The sequence below is a fragment of the Neovison vison genome, chromosome 2, assembly GCF_020171115.1.
Source record: "Neovison vison isolate M4711 chromosome 2, ASM_NN_V1, whole genome shotgun sequence".
NCBI lineage: Eukaryota > Metazoa > Chordata > Mammalia > Carnivora > Mustelidae > Neogale > Neogale vison.
Genome location: NC_058092.1, coordinates 151,170,141 through 151,190,868, shown reverse-complemented (window position 1 = coordinate 151,190,868; position 20,728 = coordinate 151,170,141).

Below are 20,728 nucleotides of genomic sequence, written 5' to 3'. Positions count from 1 at the left end.
CGGGGCGCAGGCGCGGCGCCGAACCTCGGTGGGGCTACGCCGCTGCAGCCTGCTGCGTCCTGCCGAGCCTCGTGCACCGAGCGGCGTCTGGCTGCGGCTTCGCTCTGCTCGTGGCCGCCCGGGCTCGCGGCCGGGGCGTAGGCGGCTGTTCTCGCCGGCGCGCCGGGCCGGGGAGTTGGGCTGGGTGGAGCCCGCGGGCGCCTCCGGCCGTCCTGCAGCCTGTGCGGCGCGGGCGCTCCATGGGGCTCGGATCCACGACTGTCCCGGGGCTCCCCCTCCTCTCGTCCGTGTCTCTCCAGCCCTCCCTCACCCCACGTTCCAGCGCCGAGCCTGTCTGCGTCCGGACGTGCCTCGGATTGTGGCCCGGATCGTGGCCCGGATCCCTCCCAGGGCGCCAGTGCCTTGGAATTAGAGAAAGAGATTGGTCCAGAACAGTTTCCAGTCAATGAGCACTATTTTGGATTAGTCAATAGAAATGCAACTGATTTCTGTGCATTGATCTTATATCCTGACACTTTACTGAATTCCTGTACAAGTTCTAGCAGTTTTGGAGTGGAGTCTTTTGAAAGAACCTAGATGTCCATCAACAGATGAATGGATAAAGAAGATGTGGTATATAAAACAATGGAATACTATGCAGCCATCAAAAGAAACGAAATCTTGCCATTTGGGACAACATGGATGGAACTAGAGCGTATCATGCTTAGCGAAATAAGTCAAGCAGAGAAAGACAACTATCATATGATCTCCCTGATACGAGGAAGTGGTGATGCAGCATGGGGGCTTAAGTGGGTAGGAGAAGAATCCATGAAACAAGATGGGATAGGGAGGGAGACAAACCATAAGTGACTCTCAATCTCTCAAAAGAAACTGTGGGTTGCTGGGGGGGGTTTAGGAGAAGGGGGGTAGGGTTATGGACATTGGGGAGGCTATGTGCTTTTGGGTAAATTGGAAGGGGAGGTGAACCATGAGAGACTATGGACTCTGAAAAACAATCTGAGGGGTTTGAAGTGGTGGTGGGGGTGGGAGGTTGGGGTACCAGGTGGTGGGTATTATAGAGGGCACGGCTTGCATGGAGCACTGGGTGTGGTGAAAAAATAATGAATACTGTTTTTCTGAAAATAAATAAATTGGGGAAAAAAATAAAGCCACTTAATGAAAAAAAAAAAAAAGGCTTTTTACACCTGAAAAAAAAAAAAGAAAAAAATAAATAACAGTGTCTATCCATCTAAAGGAAATCCTCTAAACCAGGAAAGAGATTTGTAGGGATTGGCAAACTGGGGCCTCTTTGCCAAGTCCAGCCCCGTGCCTGTTTCTGTGTGGCTTGTGAACTAAGAATGGTTTTCAGATTTTCAAATGGCTGAGAAAAAAAATCAAAAGAAGACATGCATTTCGTGAGCCATGGAAATGAAATGCAGGTGAAATTTCCGTGCCCCTAAATAAACTTTTCCTGGTAAATGCCCATTCGTGTAGGTATTGTCCTTGGTGATTTGGAACTCCAAGGCAGAATCAAGTGATGGTGACGGAGAGCATATGGGCAAGTGATTACAAAGTAATAAAGGTTTCTTGTGTTTTTTTTTTATTTATTCATGAGATACAGAGAGAGAGAGAGGCAGAGGGAGAGGCAGGTTCCCTGCTGAACAAGGAACCTGAGATCACGACCTGAGCTGAAAGCAGACGCTTAACAGGCTGAGCCACCCAGGCGTCCCTCCTCTGGGACTCTTTAAGAAGAAGTTTGCCAAAGCTTGCTCTGGAGGATGGATGATCCTTCGGATGAACCGTAGACTGTCCCAGAGTCTTGGGCTTGTGCTGGGGGCCACCATGTTGATACAGCAGTCCCCGGAGTGAGGTTCAACAAAGAGAGAGAGAGTCTGGTCCAGTGCCTCCGAGGGGCCTGCCCTGCTGAGTGGCAAGCTGGAGGCAGAGGGATGGCAAAAAGGACAGGGGACCTTGTGGGTCCTAGGCTGCTGTGGGTAACAACACTCCCACCTCCCATGTGCTCCAACACACCATCACCCACAGCATCTGCTTCCTGCTTTTTCTCCTTTCACAGCTCCCATGTGTGCTCACGGTAAGTGTCTGGGTGCCCCAGCGTTGGAAAGGGAGAGACGGAGGCACTGGCCTGGTGGGCGCCCAATATGGAGCTGGGGCTCTTTGTTCCTAAGAGTCTCCCATAAGGTGGGCAATATAAGCCGCATTTTATACATAATGTCAACTCCTTTTTTCTTTTTCTGAGCCATTCCCCTGGTCCCCAGGGTTATTCCACGAGCTTTATGTAAATTAAATCATTGAATCCTCAGGACTAGTCTATAAGTAGGTACAATTACTATTCTCCTTTTATAATTATGACAACTGGGTCCAAGGTGTATGACGTTAAGTTGCTCAAAAAGAGAACACAGAGCCAGGATTTGAACCCTGGCGCTTTGGCATGAAGGCCAGGCCCTCACTGCTCAGCTAGACCGTCTCCCAGGGCAGACAGCCCAGAGCAGTTCTCGGTTCTGCTCAAGGCAACGCAGATGGCCACAGCAGAGAGCCTTTCAAACCACGTTGCCCCCCTTCACGCTCTTCACTGGATCCTCTGCGTGAGTGCTGGTGCCAGGACACGCACAGCCAGACACTGCTCTTTGATCAAGAAACCACAACACCTGTCGATTCTAAATCTCCTCTGATACCTAGTGATGGATTTGACGAGGAGTAAAGGGAAAAGCTGTCCTCCTGGATCTGAGCTGGAGTCCTAGCTTTTCAGCTGGCTCTTTCCAGAACTGAGAAGATCAACTCCATTACCATTGTCTCTAAGACACTGACGAAGAAGATGAACTTGCTCTGATAGATGTAGAGTATCCAGGGAGGGGGAGAACTTCTTTGGCTCTAAACTGTCTCAGAAAGCTGGGGAAACTGAGGGAAATTTTCCATGCATCATCATATATTTGTAATCATCTGTGATTCAGGTAGCAGAGACAAGCGCTCGTTCTAAACAAAGAGGTGTTCACAGTAAACAGCCTAATAAGGGAGTCCGCAGGGAAGGGTGAGAGTGTGGGTTCATGAGACTCCTGTCTGCCCAGCACGGACTGCGGTTGGTCAACACCTTGAAATGATCTGGAGAACCAGACGCGAGACACCAGAGAGCAAAATGAATCTCTGTTTCTTTTTTCTTTATGTATGTGTGGGTCCGGCTCTGCAGGTTTAAGGAAAGACTGGACCCCAGGAGGCAGGAGAGAGAAGGAGCCTTTCCTCTTCCCCTTCCCCAACTGCCACTCCTCTCCCACTGCCCACTGCCCTGCTTCCAGCAGGAGCCAGCAGTTGTAGACCACAGATGCCCCAGGGACCTGGCTTTGGTGAGTGTGGGAACGGAGAATCAGAGCACTTGGCACGTGCATAGATGCTATTCCATTGATGCAAACAGGAATATAGGGTTGAGCCGGCGAGAACGTTCCTGGTAATTGCACCCAGGGAGACCCTGCAGTTGGCATTTCTTTATTTTATTTTATTTTATTTTATTTGTTTATTTGACACAGAGAGATCACAAGTAGGCAGAGAGGCAGGCAGAGGAGAGGGGGTGAAGCAGGCTCCCCGCTGAGCAGAGAGCCCAATGTGGGACTCGATCCCAGGACCCTGAGATCATGACCTGAGCCTAAGGCAGAGGCTTAACCCACTGAGCCACCCAGGTGCCCCTGCAGTTGGCATTTCTAAAGGGAAAAAAGATCTTAGAAACCAATAAGGTGGTGGTTAGGTGCCCTTCTGTACTTTAGAGCTGGTATTCATTTTGACAGCAGCCCTGCAAAACGATAGGACAGCTACCTTTGTTTTTAGCTTCAATCAAATTCCCTCAACCCTTGATTCTATTTTGCAAACCCTGAATGGCTGCTTTGAGCCAGGCCTTGTGTCAGCCTCTGGGAGAACAAGGTCTATTAGTCACAGTCCCTGACCACAAGGAGTTCGCCGTCCAGACCTTCTGCGGACTTCTGAGGAGTCAATCCCAAGCGTTGTGCTTGTCGACTTGTGTTTTTGAGGGCAGAAATGCAGCTGCCTGGGACTCACAGCGGTGTGTCCCTCTCCTCCCAGGGGACCCTTCTCTCTGTTCCCCAACCACTCAGTGGGCTGAGCACTCGTGACAGCTCTGTAATCTCAGCCACAAAGAGGTGCCCCACCCTTTGTTCCGGTGAAACTCTGGATCGGCCTGTAATTACCGCCATGCTGCAACCTGGAGCCTCTAATAAGTACAGATTTCCAAACGGTGCTCATAATTCCTGCCAGAGCTACCCTGCCAACTTCAGGCATAAACGCTGGCCTGAGCTGAGGGCTGAGTGCTGGTGCCATAACATGAGATTTGGGGCCATGCAACAAACAGATGGAAACTCAGCAAGCACCTGCAGTAAGCTGGCACACCCGTATTCACACACACCGCTTCTTCCTGCGGCTCTGACCCCGTCACTTGTGGGATCCCACTGCAAATTTCTAGAAAAAAACAATCCATCTGGAGCACAGTCCGTTGAAAAATAAACACGAGCAATCTGATACGTTCTCAGACAGATCAGCAGGGCCGTGTTGGGTTTCCTCTGGTTCTTCCACAGGAACACACCCAGGTAGGGTTTGTACCAGAGTGATTTCCAGCCCCCAGTCCCGGGAACTGACCAAGAAGGGTCAAGTTTGCCGTGTTTAGAAAGCGAAAGCCACAGCCATCATTTGACAAAAGTTACCAGACTCAGCCGTCTTCCAAACAGGCTCGGGCACCCAGCGGGTTTGGCAATCTTTTCACGGCAGCAAAAGATAAGGACATTAATAAAGAATTTCCAAGAATGCACTGTGAGCCAGGTCTTGTGATGAGAGCTTTACAGGCTTCGGGTCCCGGACTCCACACAGCCACGAAATGATTGCTCTTATCATTCCCATTTCACAGAGGGGAAAACTGAGCTTTCCCAAGTGGAGCCATTGCCCCCTCCTCCTGTTACCATGCTCACCCCTGCTGCTCCCCAGGGCACTGAGCAGCACAGACAGAGGGAGAAGCACAAAGACTGCAGGCTGCCCTGGTTACAGAATGTGGGGAGGAGGGGGAAGGTGTCCGTTTCCTTGTCCTTGACGACAGAGTCTCCCTTCCGGGGCTTTTAGTCTTGGTACATTCAGACACCTTGGTCCCCGGCCTCCTGTCCTTCATCTGGGTGGAGCTTGTCTGTTTCATGTCCATCTTTCCCGTCTATCCCCTGCCGACTCCCGTCCTCGCCGTGTGCCTTCCACACTTACATGAGTACGTACCTGTCCCAAGGTAAATGTGCACTCCTGCCCGTGCATGGGGTATACGTGTGTGCGTATACACACAGACACCCGTGTGTGTCACCCTAAGTTCTACAGATGGGACTACGGCGTCCCCTCTGTTGCCTTCTCTCAGCTGACTGTGTTCTTAAGTTTCCTTCTGTTCATGAATCTCGCTTATTGCTTCTGGCGGCCCAGAGTGTTGTACCCCTGTGCCTCTCTCTGCACCCCGATGTGTGTGTATGAGTGTAAGTGCGCTCCCAAGGGTGTGTGCACGTGGGGGATAGTTGTGCATTGTCAGCTAGCCGTCACTCAAGTGTGTGTTCCTTCAAGATAGGGACATTGCTTTATAGCCTCCGCAAATAGAACCGTGCCAGGCTACAGAGGTTCTCAGTAAATATTTGTTGAATAAATGAATGAATCCACATCCACCACAATGTGCTTTTTCTCCGGTGAAGGACACCCAGGTAGTCTCTTACTCTGCTGCTGTAAACCCAGCACGGAGGAGAGTGGCTGGATCAGGAGGTGCTTTCCTACTGAGTCCTCCCTTCCCCCTCCCCCAGCCACCCCCAACCCTTCCTTTCCTCCCGCTTTCTGCCTTCCCCTCTCACTCCTTCCCCCACCCTCTCTCTGTCTCTCCTTCCCTCCTTCTTTTTTACATTCATTCCACTCCAAGTTCCTTGTCTGAGTCCCCCACAGGCAGATGAAACAAAGAATGTTTGTGTACCTTGAGCCTCACTTCAATTCAGTATAAATGAAATCTTTCTTTACATCACCATGATTGAGACATTAATCCTGACCAGATACCCGGGACCTCTGATCACGCATGTTTAACATTTATTTAGATTTAACAAGTATTTATGGAGTCCCTCTCTGTGCAAACCTCTGCGACAGGCGGGGAAGGGTGAGGAGGAGGCATGGGGAGCCGACTCTGTCCTCACAGTGGTGGAGAAGGGGGACAACACAGGGGGGACCCACAGCGGGACGTGGGCAGACGTGGGCAGCCAGGTGCAGACTGGGTGTCTGTGTCGTGGAATGTGTCACTTTCTGGTCTGTGCTAGAAACCCCTGGGTGCAAATTTGAGAGGAGCAGGATATATATAGTCCCCTGGTATCTCCCCACGAATTCAAACGAACATCATGTCCTTAAGGTGTGATGCACTAAGGACATAACGTTAAGTAGCGGTTCTGACCAAAGTGCGTCAATCAATCCCAAGGAACCAATCAGACAGGCCTAGGCAAGGGACATTCTAGAAACCCTGTGTGGTTTGACGTGAGCGACACAGCAAGGCTGAAGAGCCTATCCCAGAGTGAAGGAGATGAGCGTGACGCGTAACTGCAGACCAAGTGTGATGCTGGGTTGGCTCCTGGAACGGGGAAAAGCAATTTCTCTAAAAGATAGTATTGGGTTGATAGGTGAAATTTGAATATGGGCTCTATAGTAGATCATATGTCGTATTAATGCTGAATTTCCTGAATACAACAATTGTATTGTCACTTTAGACGTGTGTGTGTGTGTGTAGTCAATTTATTTATATATGTATATATCTCTGTGTGTGTGTATTTATATATCTAGAAACTGAAATCTGAAACTATCTCTTGTAGTCCACCAGCCAAAACTAGTGCAAACATAACAAGAAACAGGTCAGAAGAAAGTGAACCCAGGAATTATAGCTAGCTAGATATATCTCCCAATTCCTAGAAGCAAGGGGCAAAATACTATAATTATTGCAACTCACTTCTCAGATGGTCCCACAAAAATATCCGTAACGATAGCATGTACACAGAAGAGGAAAAGATTTTAAAAGGCGGCAAAACATTAGTACTCGGAGGACCTGAAGGCTGTAGAGAGTTCATTGTACTTGTCGTCTGCAGAGTAAAAGGTTTGTCAGTCTGTCCTGGTGTTCGTAAACACAAGGCAGGGGTGGGTGAGCCACATGACGATGAGCCCGTGACGGCCCCGAGAGTAAGTATCATTTATTGTTAGTGCCGCGCGTCACAGGTGCGAAAACTCACCCAAGACTCACAGCTGGAATGCGACGAGCAGGGATTGAAGCCGGGCAGGTGGGCTCCAAGAACTCCATCCTCCCCCCTCGGGGACCACAGCGGAGACTCCCAGTGCCACCCGCATCATGTTACTGACGGGGTGGGCAGGCTACTAGCCTCAGCTGCTGAAAGTGATGTTTTAAAAATAAGGTTTACGTGAGGTGCCTGGCTCACTCAGTCCATAGAGCATGTGACTCTTGATCTCGGGGTCATGAGTTCAAGCTCCATGTTGGGTGTAGAGTTTACTTTAAAACAAGACAAAACAACGAGGGTTATAAAAGCACCGTTCTGGGGTTAAATGAGGTAGGGCATGTTAAGGGCCCAAAAAAGTGTTTGGGGCACGATAAACATATCATCGTGTGGAGCTTTTTGGAACCTGGGCCCGTCCGGTGGGTTGTTCCTAAACTGTATCGGTGCCCAAAGGTGATTAGACGGAAATGAGCGACCGCAGAGACGAAGCCGGCTTGAGACAGGGAAATCGTCCCATGTGAAATGCATGCCGAGCAGGGGGACCTCCCACAGAATCACCGGAATCCACGGCAGAGCGCTGGGCAGTTCTCCTGACCACCTTCGCTTCCAAGGCCCTTCCTGGCTCGTGGAGTAAGTGTCCAGAGCCAGAGCTGCCGTCACCTGCAGGGAATGCCAAAGGGAGGCCATATTTCGTCTGTCCTGTGAGCAAACAGCTTGTGCTCGCTCCGGCCCCACATATACTGAACAAACAGCTCCTTCGCTTTGGGTCCCGTCTATGCTGACAGAAGCTCCTTGGTAAAAATGCTCAACTCTGTCTCCATCTCTGTCTGTCTGTCTCTCTCTAGACACACATACACACACACACACACACACACACACACTCCATCACACTACTGAGGGGTCCTTTGGGCCGAATCCCCCATAAACATGTACAATAACACGCCCTCTGCCTGTCCACACTAACCACCATGACTCTGCAGGTCATTTCTGTTGGAGATGACACAGTTCCCAAGAGTCCCTGTGACAAGCACCCGAGAGGCGAGCACAGGAACTGTGCTGTTCAGAGGCAGATAGGGTCAGTGGGCTATCTTTGACTGCAGTTGTTCCTTTAGGGACAGAAATGGCTGAAGTTGGAAGTTATTTGTGGAGATTGAATATATATAGAGAGAGAGTCAGACAGAGAGACGTAGACAGACAGGGAGACAGAGAGAGAGAGGCACAGACTCGATTAGCAGCCTGGAAATGGATTAGCGACCTGGAAGTCAAGGTTTGACAAAAGTGGTAACCAGCAGGCAGTGGGGTTTAGGAAGTTTGGGATCAAGGTATCCACAGCAAGGGGAAACCTGAAAGGAGCGCCTGTAGTCTCTCAGCCCGAACTAGCCCAAACATAACTAGGAACATGTCAGAAAAAAGCAAACCCAGGAATTTAGGCCTTTTTGAGGCGACCAGCTTGGCCAAGGGTTTCCTATTCCTCCTCAGGGCCAGGCGAGGCTGGTGGAGGGTCTTGCCTGGGGTGCTGGGGGCCAGGCAGGGGCCTAGCAGCTGGGCTGGCGGGGGACCTCGAGCCTCAGCTGTCCTGCAGAGGAGATACAACTTTGAAAGGGAGGCTTCTTCATGAGAGTCTTGGACCGCTTCAGTGTGGGTTTAAACTACTTTTGGGTGGCTGCCTGTGGGACGTGAACTGTCCTCTGGGATATGCTGGGACCCTCATTAGCTTAAATCTGCCATCACATCCTTCACTGTCCCTTGCCTCCACCTTGCCCATCAGCATGACTCAACCTAGCCCAGGTTCTTAAGAGTTTTAAGGTGGCCAAACTTCGATAAACGTCCCCCACGAGAGAGTAACCATGGGCCCGACTTCCTCCCGACAGTGCGTGTGTGTATGTATGTCACACGTACAATCACAACCCCTGTGTGTTGCCAGACTTGCCTCTGTTGAAAGAAAACACTTTGTTAAGGAGCCTGAGTGCCTGGAAGGAAGTTGCTCAATCGAAGTGGAAACCAAACCCTGGCTTCGGTTTCCTCGGGAAATTTTGCAGTAACTGTTTCTCTGTAGTAAGGTAGCACGGGCTTGACCTAGGCCCCAGCCTAGACCCAGCCACAGCATAACAGACGAGAGCCGTGCGCAAACCTAGAACCATCCCGCAGGTCATTTGTGCCATCCTGGGGCCCAGAGGCCTTTGAGTCTTGCAGGAAACCACCGAGGCTGGCAGTGTAGCAGCTGTCTTTCTAAATCTGCTACGGATCCGAGAGAAGGAGGAGGAGGGAGGGAGGAGAGGGAGAGGAGGGTTTGGTGCAAAGCAGATTCACTTCCACCTATTGTCTCTAATAAACCCACATTTGGAAGGGGATTCTGTTGTCAGTGAAAAGGGACAAGGAGTTAGCGATTACAGATCTGCCTTCGCTTTTTCACTGATGAGGAAGTAAGTCCAGAGATGTGAAGTGGCCCGAGGTTGTGAGTTTACGGTAAGTGCCGAGGCTTCTGACTTCCCGCCCAGTGCCTGTTCTCACAAACCACCCCCTACTCCCCCATCTGTCAACAAATAGCACTGAGGACAGCAGAGTGGCAGGTGACAATCCGTCAGTCACTCAATCATCTATTGCTGTCGGTTAGGCCTGCTTACCATGCTGGCACCTTGAGGCCCAGAGAGGCTTTAGATCATGTCGTCTTCCTCACAAAGAGCTTCATCTGTACTCTGAGATGTGACACATTTTCAGAAGGTGTAACTATCGTGCAAAACCAGGATGAAAGAGTGTGGACATCAATGCCATGACAATCAGAGGAGGGAGAGTGGTCTCTCTGGTGGGCTTCATGGAGAAAGTGAGCCCAACCCTGGGCCTTGGAGATGGCCTTCCAGGCACAAGGGCAGGAGGGCAGCCAGGGACCCTGTAGGCACAGCGTCAGCGGCAGAAACAGAGGGGTCTGTGAGGACCTAAGAGGGTATCCTGGCGTCGGGGGTACATTCACACTAGAGGAGATGGCCTGCACCTGCTGGGTTCCCTCTCCCACCTGACTGATGGGAAAGTCACAGTAATACAGTAGCTTGTCAACAGCCACTGCTGGGTCCTTAGATCAGACCTTTATCGCCCCTCCGTTCCGGCCTTCTCTCTGCTCTTCTAGCCCGGGACCTGGCTTCCCCACCCTTCTGATGGCCCCAGAATTCTCTTGCTAAATAGCCAGTTACTATGTCCTCACTCTGCTTTTAGACCCAAGCAAGCCATTGCCCGTAGGATAAGTCCACACTCCTTTGCAGACGAGCCTGGGCTCATGTCCTCACAGCCACTTCCTGTAAACAACATCCATTGCACCCAATGAGACAACGGCAGCTGAATCCTCCATGCCTTCCTGGCATAGTTCCCACCTCACAGAAAGTCTTTGGAACTATTTATCCTCTACGTTTTCTTTGAGACTCACCTCAAATGCATCACCTTCTCCATGAAGCCTCCCTTTCTTTCAGCTCAAGTTCCCAGCCCCGAGCTCTGATGTCACATCATTGTTCCTGTTCCCATATTTGTTTAAATATCTACCTCTTCTAGAAGCCAGAGCCGGGCGCCAGGGGCCTGATTCTCAGTCTGTTTTGCCCAGGGCCTGGGGTAGCTCGTGGTTCATAAGAGTGCGACTGAACAAAGATCGGCTGAATGAAAGAATGAGTGGGAAAATATGACAGAGAAGAGTGAAAAATGGAGGCAGATTTTTCAGGTTTTTGGGGCAGAAGGTGTAGAGAACACTCTGTGCACATGTGGGCCCTACTCTGCCCCGAGAATGGCTGGGGTTTACCCCTATTGGGGTCGTCCCCCACGTGCTACTGAGCCCCCATCCTGGCTCTAGCTGGGGTGCAGGGAGGCACTCCTGGTCCGAGCTGCCTGCAGTGACCACAACGCAGACATTTCACACACTTTTAAAAGCCTATTTTGATGGTAAAAGCCAAAAAATGACATAGAAAGTCAAGACAAATAAAAAAAAATGAAGTTAGCCATATTCCCACGACCTCAGTATGATCAATGACCATTATTTTTTGATTTTCCATCCAGTCCTTTTCCTCATGTCTTGTGATGATTAATTTTATGTGCCTGCCTAATGGGCTAAGGGGTGAATAGAGGGCTGGTTAAACATTATTCTGGAGGTATCTCTGAGATCATTTCCTAAAGAGATTAGTGTCTCAATCAGTAGACTGAGCAACGATGGCCTCACCCATGCCGGTGGGCATCATTCGTCCATGAGGGCCTGAAGAGAACAGAAAGGCAAAGGAAGGGTGAATTGTCTCCTCCTGAGCTGGGACGTTCATCTGTTCCTGCCCTTGGCCATCAGTGCTCCTGGCTCTCAGGCCTTCAGACTTGTACTGGTACTTACACTATTGTCTTCCCTGGATCTCAGGCCTTCGGGTTTGGACGGGGATGACCCCGTGGGTTTTCCTGGGCCACCAGCTAGCAGACAGCCGATGATGGGACTTCTTGGCCTCCGTAACTGCTGAGCCGGTCCCTCAGGATAAACCTTTTTCTGAAACACCTCTATGTTGTACATCTTAAACTTAGACAATGTCATATGCCAATTATATCTTGGTAAACTGGAAAAGAAATCTCGTTTCGTGTCCTGTCAATATTCCTAATGGTTCTGTTTCTCCGGAGAATGCTAATTCATGTCTAGAGTTATAATAATGGCATTTTAAATCCAGCACAGAAGCAGGAAATAAAAATTCTTGAGAACAGGGATGCCTGGGTGGCTCAGTGGGTTAAGCCGCTGCCTTCGGCTCGGGTCATGATCTCAGGGTCCTGGGATCGAGTCCCGCATCGGGCTCTCTGCTCAGCAGGGAGCCTGCTTCCTCCTCTCTCTCTCTCTCTGCCTGCCTCTCTGCCTACTTGTGATCTCTCTCTGTCAAATAAATAAAATCAATCTTAAAAAAAAAAAAAATTCTTGAGAACAGCTCTTTTGGTTCCCTTCCAGGGCTCTGCATACAAGGGGCGCTCTGTAAGGAGTTTAGGTAGACTGACATGTGTCCTGTCCAAAAGGTTTTCTGAAAGGTCACCATGGCAGTGACCCTTCCAGAAGGAAACCTGTGATCACATCTCTCTAGCTTTCTCTTTTCCTCCCTTTACTTCGAACTTTTCAGTACTCAACCAGTCATTCGGTCAACATTTAGTGAGTGGCAGTGATGGCGTGGACCCAGTGACAGAGTCGGACTAGGAAGCCAGTCCCCATGCCTGCTGTCCACCCTCGTGACAGTCCTGCAGCCTCAGAGACCCCTCAAAACCTTTTACTGGTGGCTCGTTGCTCAGCACTTGTCCGGTTCAAACGAAGAGTCCCTGCGTACTCAGGTCCCTGCTTTTGTGTGTGCTGCACCCAGAAGCAGAATAATCGTCCAGCTGTCCTGGGAACAACCAACAGTTGGGATTGTGTCAGCGAGTCTTTGTTCGGTTCCTATAAAGGATGGTCTATTGGGTAATAATCTGTTCCAAATGGAAAACACGCCTTTCAGAAGGCCTGAAATTAATTATTGCCACATCCCCCCTCAGGCCCACAAACAGTTCTTTCTTTATGAAAGAACAAGCTTTCCTAACTAGAAGGAGTCTCGAAAACATCTTTCCTAGCTTTAAAAATCATGGGATCTGGCCTTGGAGACAAGCAAAGGACCAGAGCGTGTGAGAAATGCTTCCTGACGGAGGCAAGGCCACAGGGGCTGGTATGGGCAGAACCAGCGTGTCCTTGGAGGGCAGTCACGCTTCTCAAACTGTTCCTCTGTGCAGGGAACATGAGTGAGGGCGGGCTTGGAAGGCGAGGCTGTCACAGGGCAGCGCTTGGGTAAAAGTGTCACCTAATGCAGATGACACACTATGGGAATTTAGGAGGAGTTCGTCTCCAATCCTGACAAGAATTGCATGAACCTGTGGCAGGTCAGAGCTCTTCAGCCTCCCTCATTAACTCACAAGGCCAGGATGAGGCAGATTTCTTACATGCCAGGGCTCCTGAAGGACAGGCCGCTGATGAGGGTGTCCTCTGGAACTTTCTGTAAGCACAGGCACACACACACACACATATACTGTCACAGGCCCAACTCTCTCCCCCTGAGATTCCTGTGTTGAAGTCTTGACTCTTAGTAGAGTGACAGCATTTGGACACAGGACCTTTAAGAGAGGCATTTAAGGTTAAATGAGGTTATTAGAGAAGGAGTCACTCCACTCTAATTGGTGTCATTATAATAAAATGAGATTAGGGCCCAGACACACAGAGGGATGACCCTGTGAAGACACAGGGGAAGGTGGCCACCTTAAAACCACGGACAGAGTCCTTAGAAGAAGCCAAACCTGCTGAAGGGGAGAGTACATGACCCCAGAATGTGCTGCTTTTTTATTATTTTGAGCTGAAGGCATTCAAGACCCAGAACATTCAGAGAAAAAAAATTCTCTCTCTCTAAATTGCCTAGAAGAATTTAAATGGGGTCCTGGCCTCGAATGACAGCAATGGCCAGAGATAACGGTCTTATCTGAAAGACGAACCTGCAAGGCACTGTTCTTCTCGTGGTCTGTGCCGTAGACCACCCTCTCCTCCGCCAAAGCCCCAGGCCTCTAACTGCTCCAGCTTAGGATGGTACAATAAGCCTCAGTTGTCTGACTCTCTCAAGGTCTCATATTTTTATGGGGCTCCTGCACATACAAAGTTAAATTTGATTTCTCCCTGTTAATCTATCCCATGTCAATTTAGTGCATCAGCAAAGAACATAGAGGGGTAGAAGGAAAATATTTCCTTTCCTACATGGTCAACCTCTTGATCTCAGAACTCTTGCCTCCAGATCTGTGAGAAAATCAACTTATATAGTTTAAGCTGCTTGGTCTGTGGTAATTTGTGGCAGCCCAAGCGGACTAGTACACCCACATTCACACGTCCTCTCACTCCTATAGAAACTCACATAGAAACACCCTCATTCACACACACACAAACTCACATACTTAAAAACCATCCAGACTCATGTATTCAAACACACTCACACACATATCCTCACACACTTATACACACACAAATCATACACCTTTTATACTCACCCACCCAGAAATGCTCACACTTATCTCAAACACACTCACTCATGCTCTTGCTCACTCACACTTATTACCAGATTCACACTCAAACACTCCCATACTCATTTTCAAAGATGAATACGCTCTCTCTCACAGACACACAGACTCACATAATTCAACACACACTCACATATTCAAACACAACTCACTCACACTTATATACTCATGCACAGAGACACACACTCATCTCCCATCCCCACCCACACCATCTGTGTAATTATTGATCTACTTGCACACCCACGCCTTATCCTCACATACATTTCTCTTGAGCCCAGAGACTTAGGCTGCTGTGGCTCAGGCCTGCACTGAGGCCTGTTCCCTTCCTTTGCTCTCTGTCAAGCTCAGTCCTCTTGCTAGAACCTTGGATGCATCCTGGAGCCCTTTGCGCGAACTCTGACTTCTTACATCTGGTGCTCCGTGGTTGCCTGGCACTTTGCTCTTCTGTCTCCAACCTTGACCTGGACAGGAGCTGGGAAGCCTAGATTCTGTTGACCATGGGTGAGGAGCAAACGCTCTGAGCCTCAGGACTCTTACCTCTAAAATCAGTAACCGCAGTGTTTCTGAGTGTGGTCCCCGAACCAAGAGCATCAGGATCACCTGGGACTTATTAGAAACGCACATTCTCAGGCTCCACCCAGACATACTGAATCAGAACCTCTGTGGGATAGAGCCCAGAAATGTACATGTTAATGTGTCTTTGGGTAGTTCTGATCGAAGTTTGAGAACCACTGGACTGGATGATCTCTAAGATTTCTGCGAGGGAATAAACCTCCCAGACTCACTGTACGCATGTATGGTAACTAAGATGGGCGTTATTTATGGAATGCCTCTCATGTGCCCATTCCCTTCCAGACATCTCTACCATCCCCTAAAAGAGGCATCATTAGAAGTGTTTCCCAGATGAGTGAAATGAGGCCCAGAGAGGCTAAGTAACTCACAAGGGGACACACAGCTAGAGAAGAACAGGAGGAGGACTGACATGGGGCTTCCTCACCATGCGATCCCCGCACCTCCTATGGGCTACCACTGTGACGAGTGCCTGACCTCCTCTCGGCACTCAAGGAACGTCATTTTCCGATGGTCCTGTGACCCTGGGGTCCCTGCTCTTCCCACCTTACCTGGCCTGGCTCACGTCCAGCTCCTCCCACCCCACGCCCCAGATCCACCTTCCTCTGATTTCCCCCCGGGGCATCCCCGCCGCCGCTCAGGTGCCACATGTCTGGAGTCAGTTCCAGACTATCGAGGCCTGGAAAGAAACGCATCTTCTCTCCTCCCAACCTCTCCTTAAAAGAGAGCAGCCTGCAGGCAGATGTGGAGACTCTCAGAGATCCTCACAGCGTTCAGACCCTGGTGGGAGGAGCAACGCTTTCCTAAGCTTTCCCTAGATGAAGCCCGAGGCCTGCGGGCACTGAGCGGAAGGCGAGCCCCGCCCAGGATGGGTGTGCGTGGCTGGGTCAGCTCGAGACCTGCTTCGCCTTCTTCTGGTGTTAGCGGCGTGGCCCTGCCTGGTCCTGTCACCTCAAAACCCTGCTCTTCTCAGCAGTGGCTGCCAGGCCGTCCCCCACCGGAAAGACAGGGATTTTGTTTTCTCGCTGCTCTTGCCCTGGGCCATGCACACGGAAGTTCCTAATCAATGTTTGTTGACTGACTGACTGGATGTTGTCCCATCTACCGGCTTCTGCCTCATGGGGGAATGTCACACACACACACACACATACACAGATACACACACACACGCATGCACACACGCACGCACGCACGCAGACGCTCCGGGGCTGCTGGAGGACAAGGAGGCTTGACAAGGAGGGTGGTGAGGGGCCTGGGCCAAAGCTTGAGGGCGTTGGGGGTGAGAACAGGTCTTTCACAATTGAGGTTTGGAAAAAGAAGCTACACTGAGCCTAGAGGAAAAATACCAGAAATTGAAAATTAGGCCTGAGACACGAGAATGATCTTTTTCAAATGACGGGTGAGGTCTGCTTACAAAAATTAGGATTTGCGTCGAGGGCAGAAAGGTCACTCAGGGGCGAAGAGGGCCCCAGGCCGGTGCACTTCCCTGGGAGTCTGGGTCACAGCTACCGTGGGGTGGCCCCGAGGCCAGGGCTGATTTGGTGACACGCAGAGGCACGCCGAGGGGGGTGGCTCGTGGGCTGGACTTTCACCCACAGGGAAGGAGCTTCAGTTCCGCTTTCTGCCCGCAGAGAATTCCCGCCCACCTGGCCCTTCAGGGAAGCGTCACTTTGCATCAGGGCACTCATGGCCGGCCTTGCCCAAGATCGCGTTGCAACAGGGCTGGGCGGAGACTCCAGGCCTTCTGTGACCCGATGAAGACCCAGTCCTCCCAGTCCTCCCAGTCCTCCTACCCCAGCTCCTCCTCTCTGCCGGCGCTTGTCCCCTCAGATTCAGCGGGTCATCCAGAAATTCCGGCAATTCCGTGACCCGGGCCGGGGATCCGCCGTCTGGGCTGGGCTCACCTTGCCTCGAGATGCTGCCCATGGCCCTGTTCTTGGACCTGCTCAGGCTGGAACTCGTGTGTCGCTGCTGCCCTCTAGATGCAGGTCATGGTCGCTGAGAGAGAGGAGGATTGTGGACAAAACACCAGTGAAGGCCGGTGGCCCGAGACAGCGATGTATCAGCTGTTTCGCAGAGATAAGCCTGTGCGTGAGGTTAACAAGTTAACATTCACTGGGGGCGCACACAGGTCCCGCCCTCCGCCAGCTGCCCTCCTGCGGGCATTTCCCTTGTGATAAAGAAGGACACAGGGCTGCGGGACAGACTGGCTCCCTGGAGTGCGATCGCAGAGAGGCGGAATTGTCCCCGTGATGGACGGACTCAGTCCCGACAGAGACCTCACGACCCGTACGATCCAGCTTCGAGAACAGCCTCCCCAGTCCTGTCGTGCTCCCGGCTTAGGGGTGCGCTGGATGTCAGCCGAGGCTCTCCAGCACCAGCACCCCGCACGGAGAGTAAGCACCGGCACGTGCTGGGTTCCTCCAGCCCAGCCCTGCCAGGAGTGTGGATGCCTCCTAACAACAGTTTTGTAGAGCAAACAAGACATGTTTTTGGGAATTTAAATAACTGTGAAGGAGGCCAAAAGATGCAACCTTCCACTTACTAAATGAAAAAAATAAATCCCGGGCTCGTCGTGGGTACCTTGCTGACTATGTCATCAACGATACAGTATTGCACGTTGGAAAGTTGATAAGAGTTGATGCAAGTTTTCTTCACAAGGAAGAGAACATGCAACTCTGTATGGTGATGACTGTTATCTAGATTTACTGTGGTGATCGCTTCGCCATGTGTGCAGACGTCAAATCCTGATGGGGGACACCTGGAACTAATATCATGTTATCTGTCAATTATAGTTTGAAAAAAAAAGGAATTTTTAAAAATAGCCATGAGGTTTTGTAAGCAACATATAAGCACGGCGTGGGTCTTTGAGTAGTGAATGAATAATACAAAAAGAATATGGCAGAGGAGCTCTAATTGCTAACTAACCCCACGCTAAAATCCCGATTTTCCTACGTGTTCAAAATGAGCTCATGATACACTGTCCCAGGGAGAGGAGCTTTTATCTTTGCTTCAACTCCAGATGCACAAGCAAATACTATTTAAAAAAAAAATGAAATGGGTGACCATCAAATTCTAGCTTTTCAAAATAGAGGAATGATTCCTCCGTTGTATCACCAGGGTACATCAAAAGCAGGAAGAGCGAAGGAAATGAAAATATTAAAGGAGTCACTGAGCTCAGGGCTGGGATGATCATAACATCCCAGTGAAATGAACAGATACAGCTTCTCCACCCAGTGGCCAGTTTCTGGCCTCTGAAAAGAGCAGTTCAGTGAGGTGACCCACCCCCCAGGACCGTAGGACCCGCTGAGGAGGGACGCCCACAGCGGCCGTTTGTTTCCTCCCCAGCTCCTTGGGCACCCCCTATTCCGCCTGACACAGTTTGCTTGGCTCAAGGCTGCTTTACTCCCCACTGTCCCCTGTGACCCTGTGACTCAAGCCAGGGTCACAGGAATCTCACACACAAATGGCCACAAAGCCTTTGAGAGAAGCCTGAAGCCTTCCAGAACACAGAACTCCCTAACATACCAAAACCCACTTCCCTGAAGATGTGGGCAGCTGTCTTGATTCTTTTTGGCAAGAGGAGAAGCACAAAATATTCATATTCATTAAATAGAATCATTTGTCCTAAAATAACATGTCCGTTTACCTCTGGGCAGAAAGCGTCATCTGCTTATGCTTAGGGCCCTGGTGCCCAGCTTCTGGGGGAAGTCTTCAAAAAGATGTGACCACCAGTTGACCCAAGCCAGGCCCAGGCAATCAGAAGCTTCTCGGCCCCTCCCCCGTCCTCGGAATGGGGGTCTTGCTTGTCTCTCCTGTTCTTAGAGGCGGCTCCAAGAACGCAGCCTTGAGATAATGACATGGTGTCGAGAACACCTGTCCCGTCTACTTAACTGGCCCCAGTTAAGGCCTCTCCCTGTAGAAACTGTTAAGATCTGGTGAGCAGTTGTACGGATCCGTTTGCCTTGCTGCTGCCCAAGATGAGGCTTGTATGCAAGTTCCCTTTGTGCATTAGACCTGACACCAGGGGCGCCTGGCTGGCTCAGTCGACAAAGCATCTGCCTTTGACTCAGGGAATGATCTCAAGATCCTGAGATCAAGTCCTGCATTGGGCTCCTTGCTCAGCGAGGAGTCTGCTTCTCTTGCTCCCTGCTTGTGCAAATAAATAAATAAAATAATTCAAATAAATAAATAAAATCTTAAAAAACAAAACAAAGGGGCGCCTGGGTGGCTCAGTGGGTTAAAGCCTCTGCCTTCGGCTCAGGTCATGATCCCAGGGTCCTGGGATCAAGCCCCACATCGGGCTCTCTGCTTAGCAGGGAGCCTGCTTCCTCACCTCTCTCTCTGCCTGCCTCTCTGCCTACTTGTAATTTCTATCTGTCAAATAAAATAAATAAAATCTTTAAAAAACAAAACAAAAACAAAAACCACCTCTCACCCACCAACCCGGAGTAGCCTGCCTCTTCCTTCGGCCTCCCCCTGACCTCCGTGTATGGGGCAGTTTCAGATTATACTGGGGAGGCTCCCACGAGTGTCAAATCACCCCCTAGGTGAACAGGCGGCCACTGCGCTGTTCCCTCACTGGGCTCGGTCACCAAAGCCGGGTTCTCGACTCCCGAGGCTCACCCCAGACCGTGTTTCAGGACTCGAGTTGCGCTCAGTCTATGTAGCTCTGCTCTGCGGTGATGCAGGTGTGACTCGGGAGCCGGCCAGCACCATGGCAGACTCCCTGGCCCTGGGCTGCACAGCCTGCACCTGTCCCGCATCTGTTTCCCACTTAGTGACCCCCCCGTAAGTAGTGGCCAGCAGTGCTCACGGCCGACCTGTGCCACCTGGGGCTCTGCAAACCAGCTTTCATAAGGCTGTTCTCTTCTTGGACACCCGGGAGCACCAGTGAGGACAGACACCCAGTGTCTCTGGGGTGTGTTGTGTGTGCAGAGCAAGACACACCTCTCCGGCCCACACTCATGGGGCAGCGGGCTGGTGTGTGCGGGGCCACATCTAGGCGACAAGAGAGAGTTTGGGCTGGAGGCATGTTCATTTTGGTGGGAATATGTCAGCTTCCCCTGCATTAGCCCCGCCTGTGCCTCCGACCCTCCCTCCAAAACTTAGGGTGCGCCTGTTATGTCCCTGCTGTTTGCCTGCAGGATTCCAGGCATCAGGAAAGCAAAGAGGAGCAAGACAGAGTTCTTGCCTTCAGAACACTCGCAGGCCAGTGCAGGATATGGACACAGAAATAGGCCATTTCAGTGCTGTGTGAAAAGTGCCCTGGAGAGGGCGAGTTGTTGGGTGCAGTTGGCTGCGGGCAATGGCACAAGGGAGAGAGAGAGCCAGAGTGAAGACTTTATCCACTCCTGGGTCTCCAGGGACCCCTGAGGCTGCACTGGGGGCATGGCCCATCCCGCTGAGCCTTTTGCAGGAGACCTTTATCCCCAAAGGGCAGGAGCAGGCGGCCCTCCCCAGAGCCACTGGCTGATACAGCCACAACTTCCTCTTTGTCACTTCCACATGGTGCCCTCGTCCGTGGACAGGAACTGCTGCAAGCCCTCGCGAGCCATGGCTGAGTGGCCCTGGAGATGGGGTCAGCGGTCTGTGCACACCCCAGGGACATCCCATAGCCTCATCCTGCAGGCAGTGGCTACAGCGACACACCCAGCCTGTCCCCAGGGAGAGCACGGGGCACGACAGGGACAGGTCTGTTCCTACAGGTGTATATACCTGCCTCCCCTGCCCCCGCCCCTGCCAGGCGCAGCCCGTACCCGTGACCTTCAGAAGGATGGAGTTACTCCACAGTCACCACAGTGGGGAAGGGGAACCGAGGAGCTTCTCAT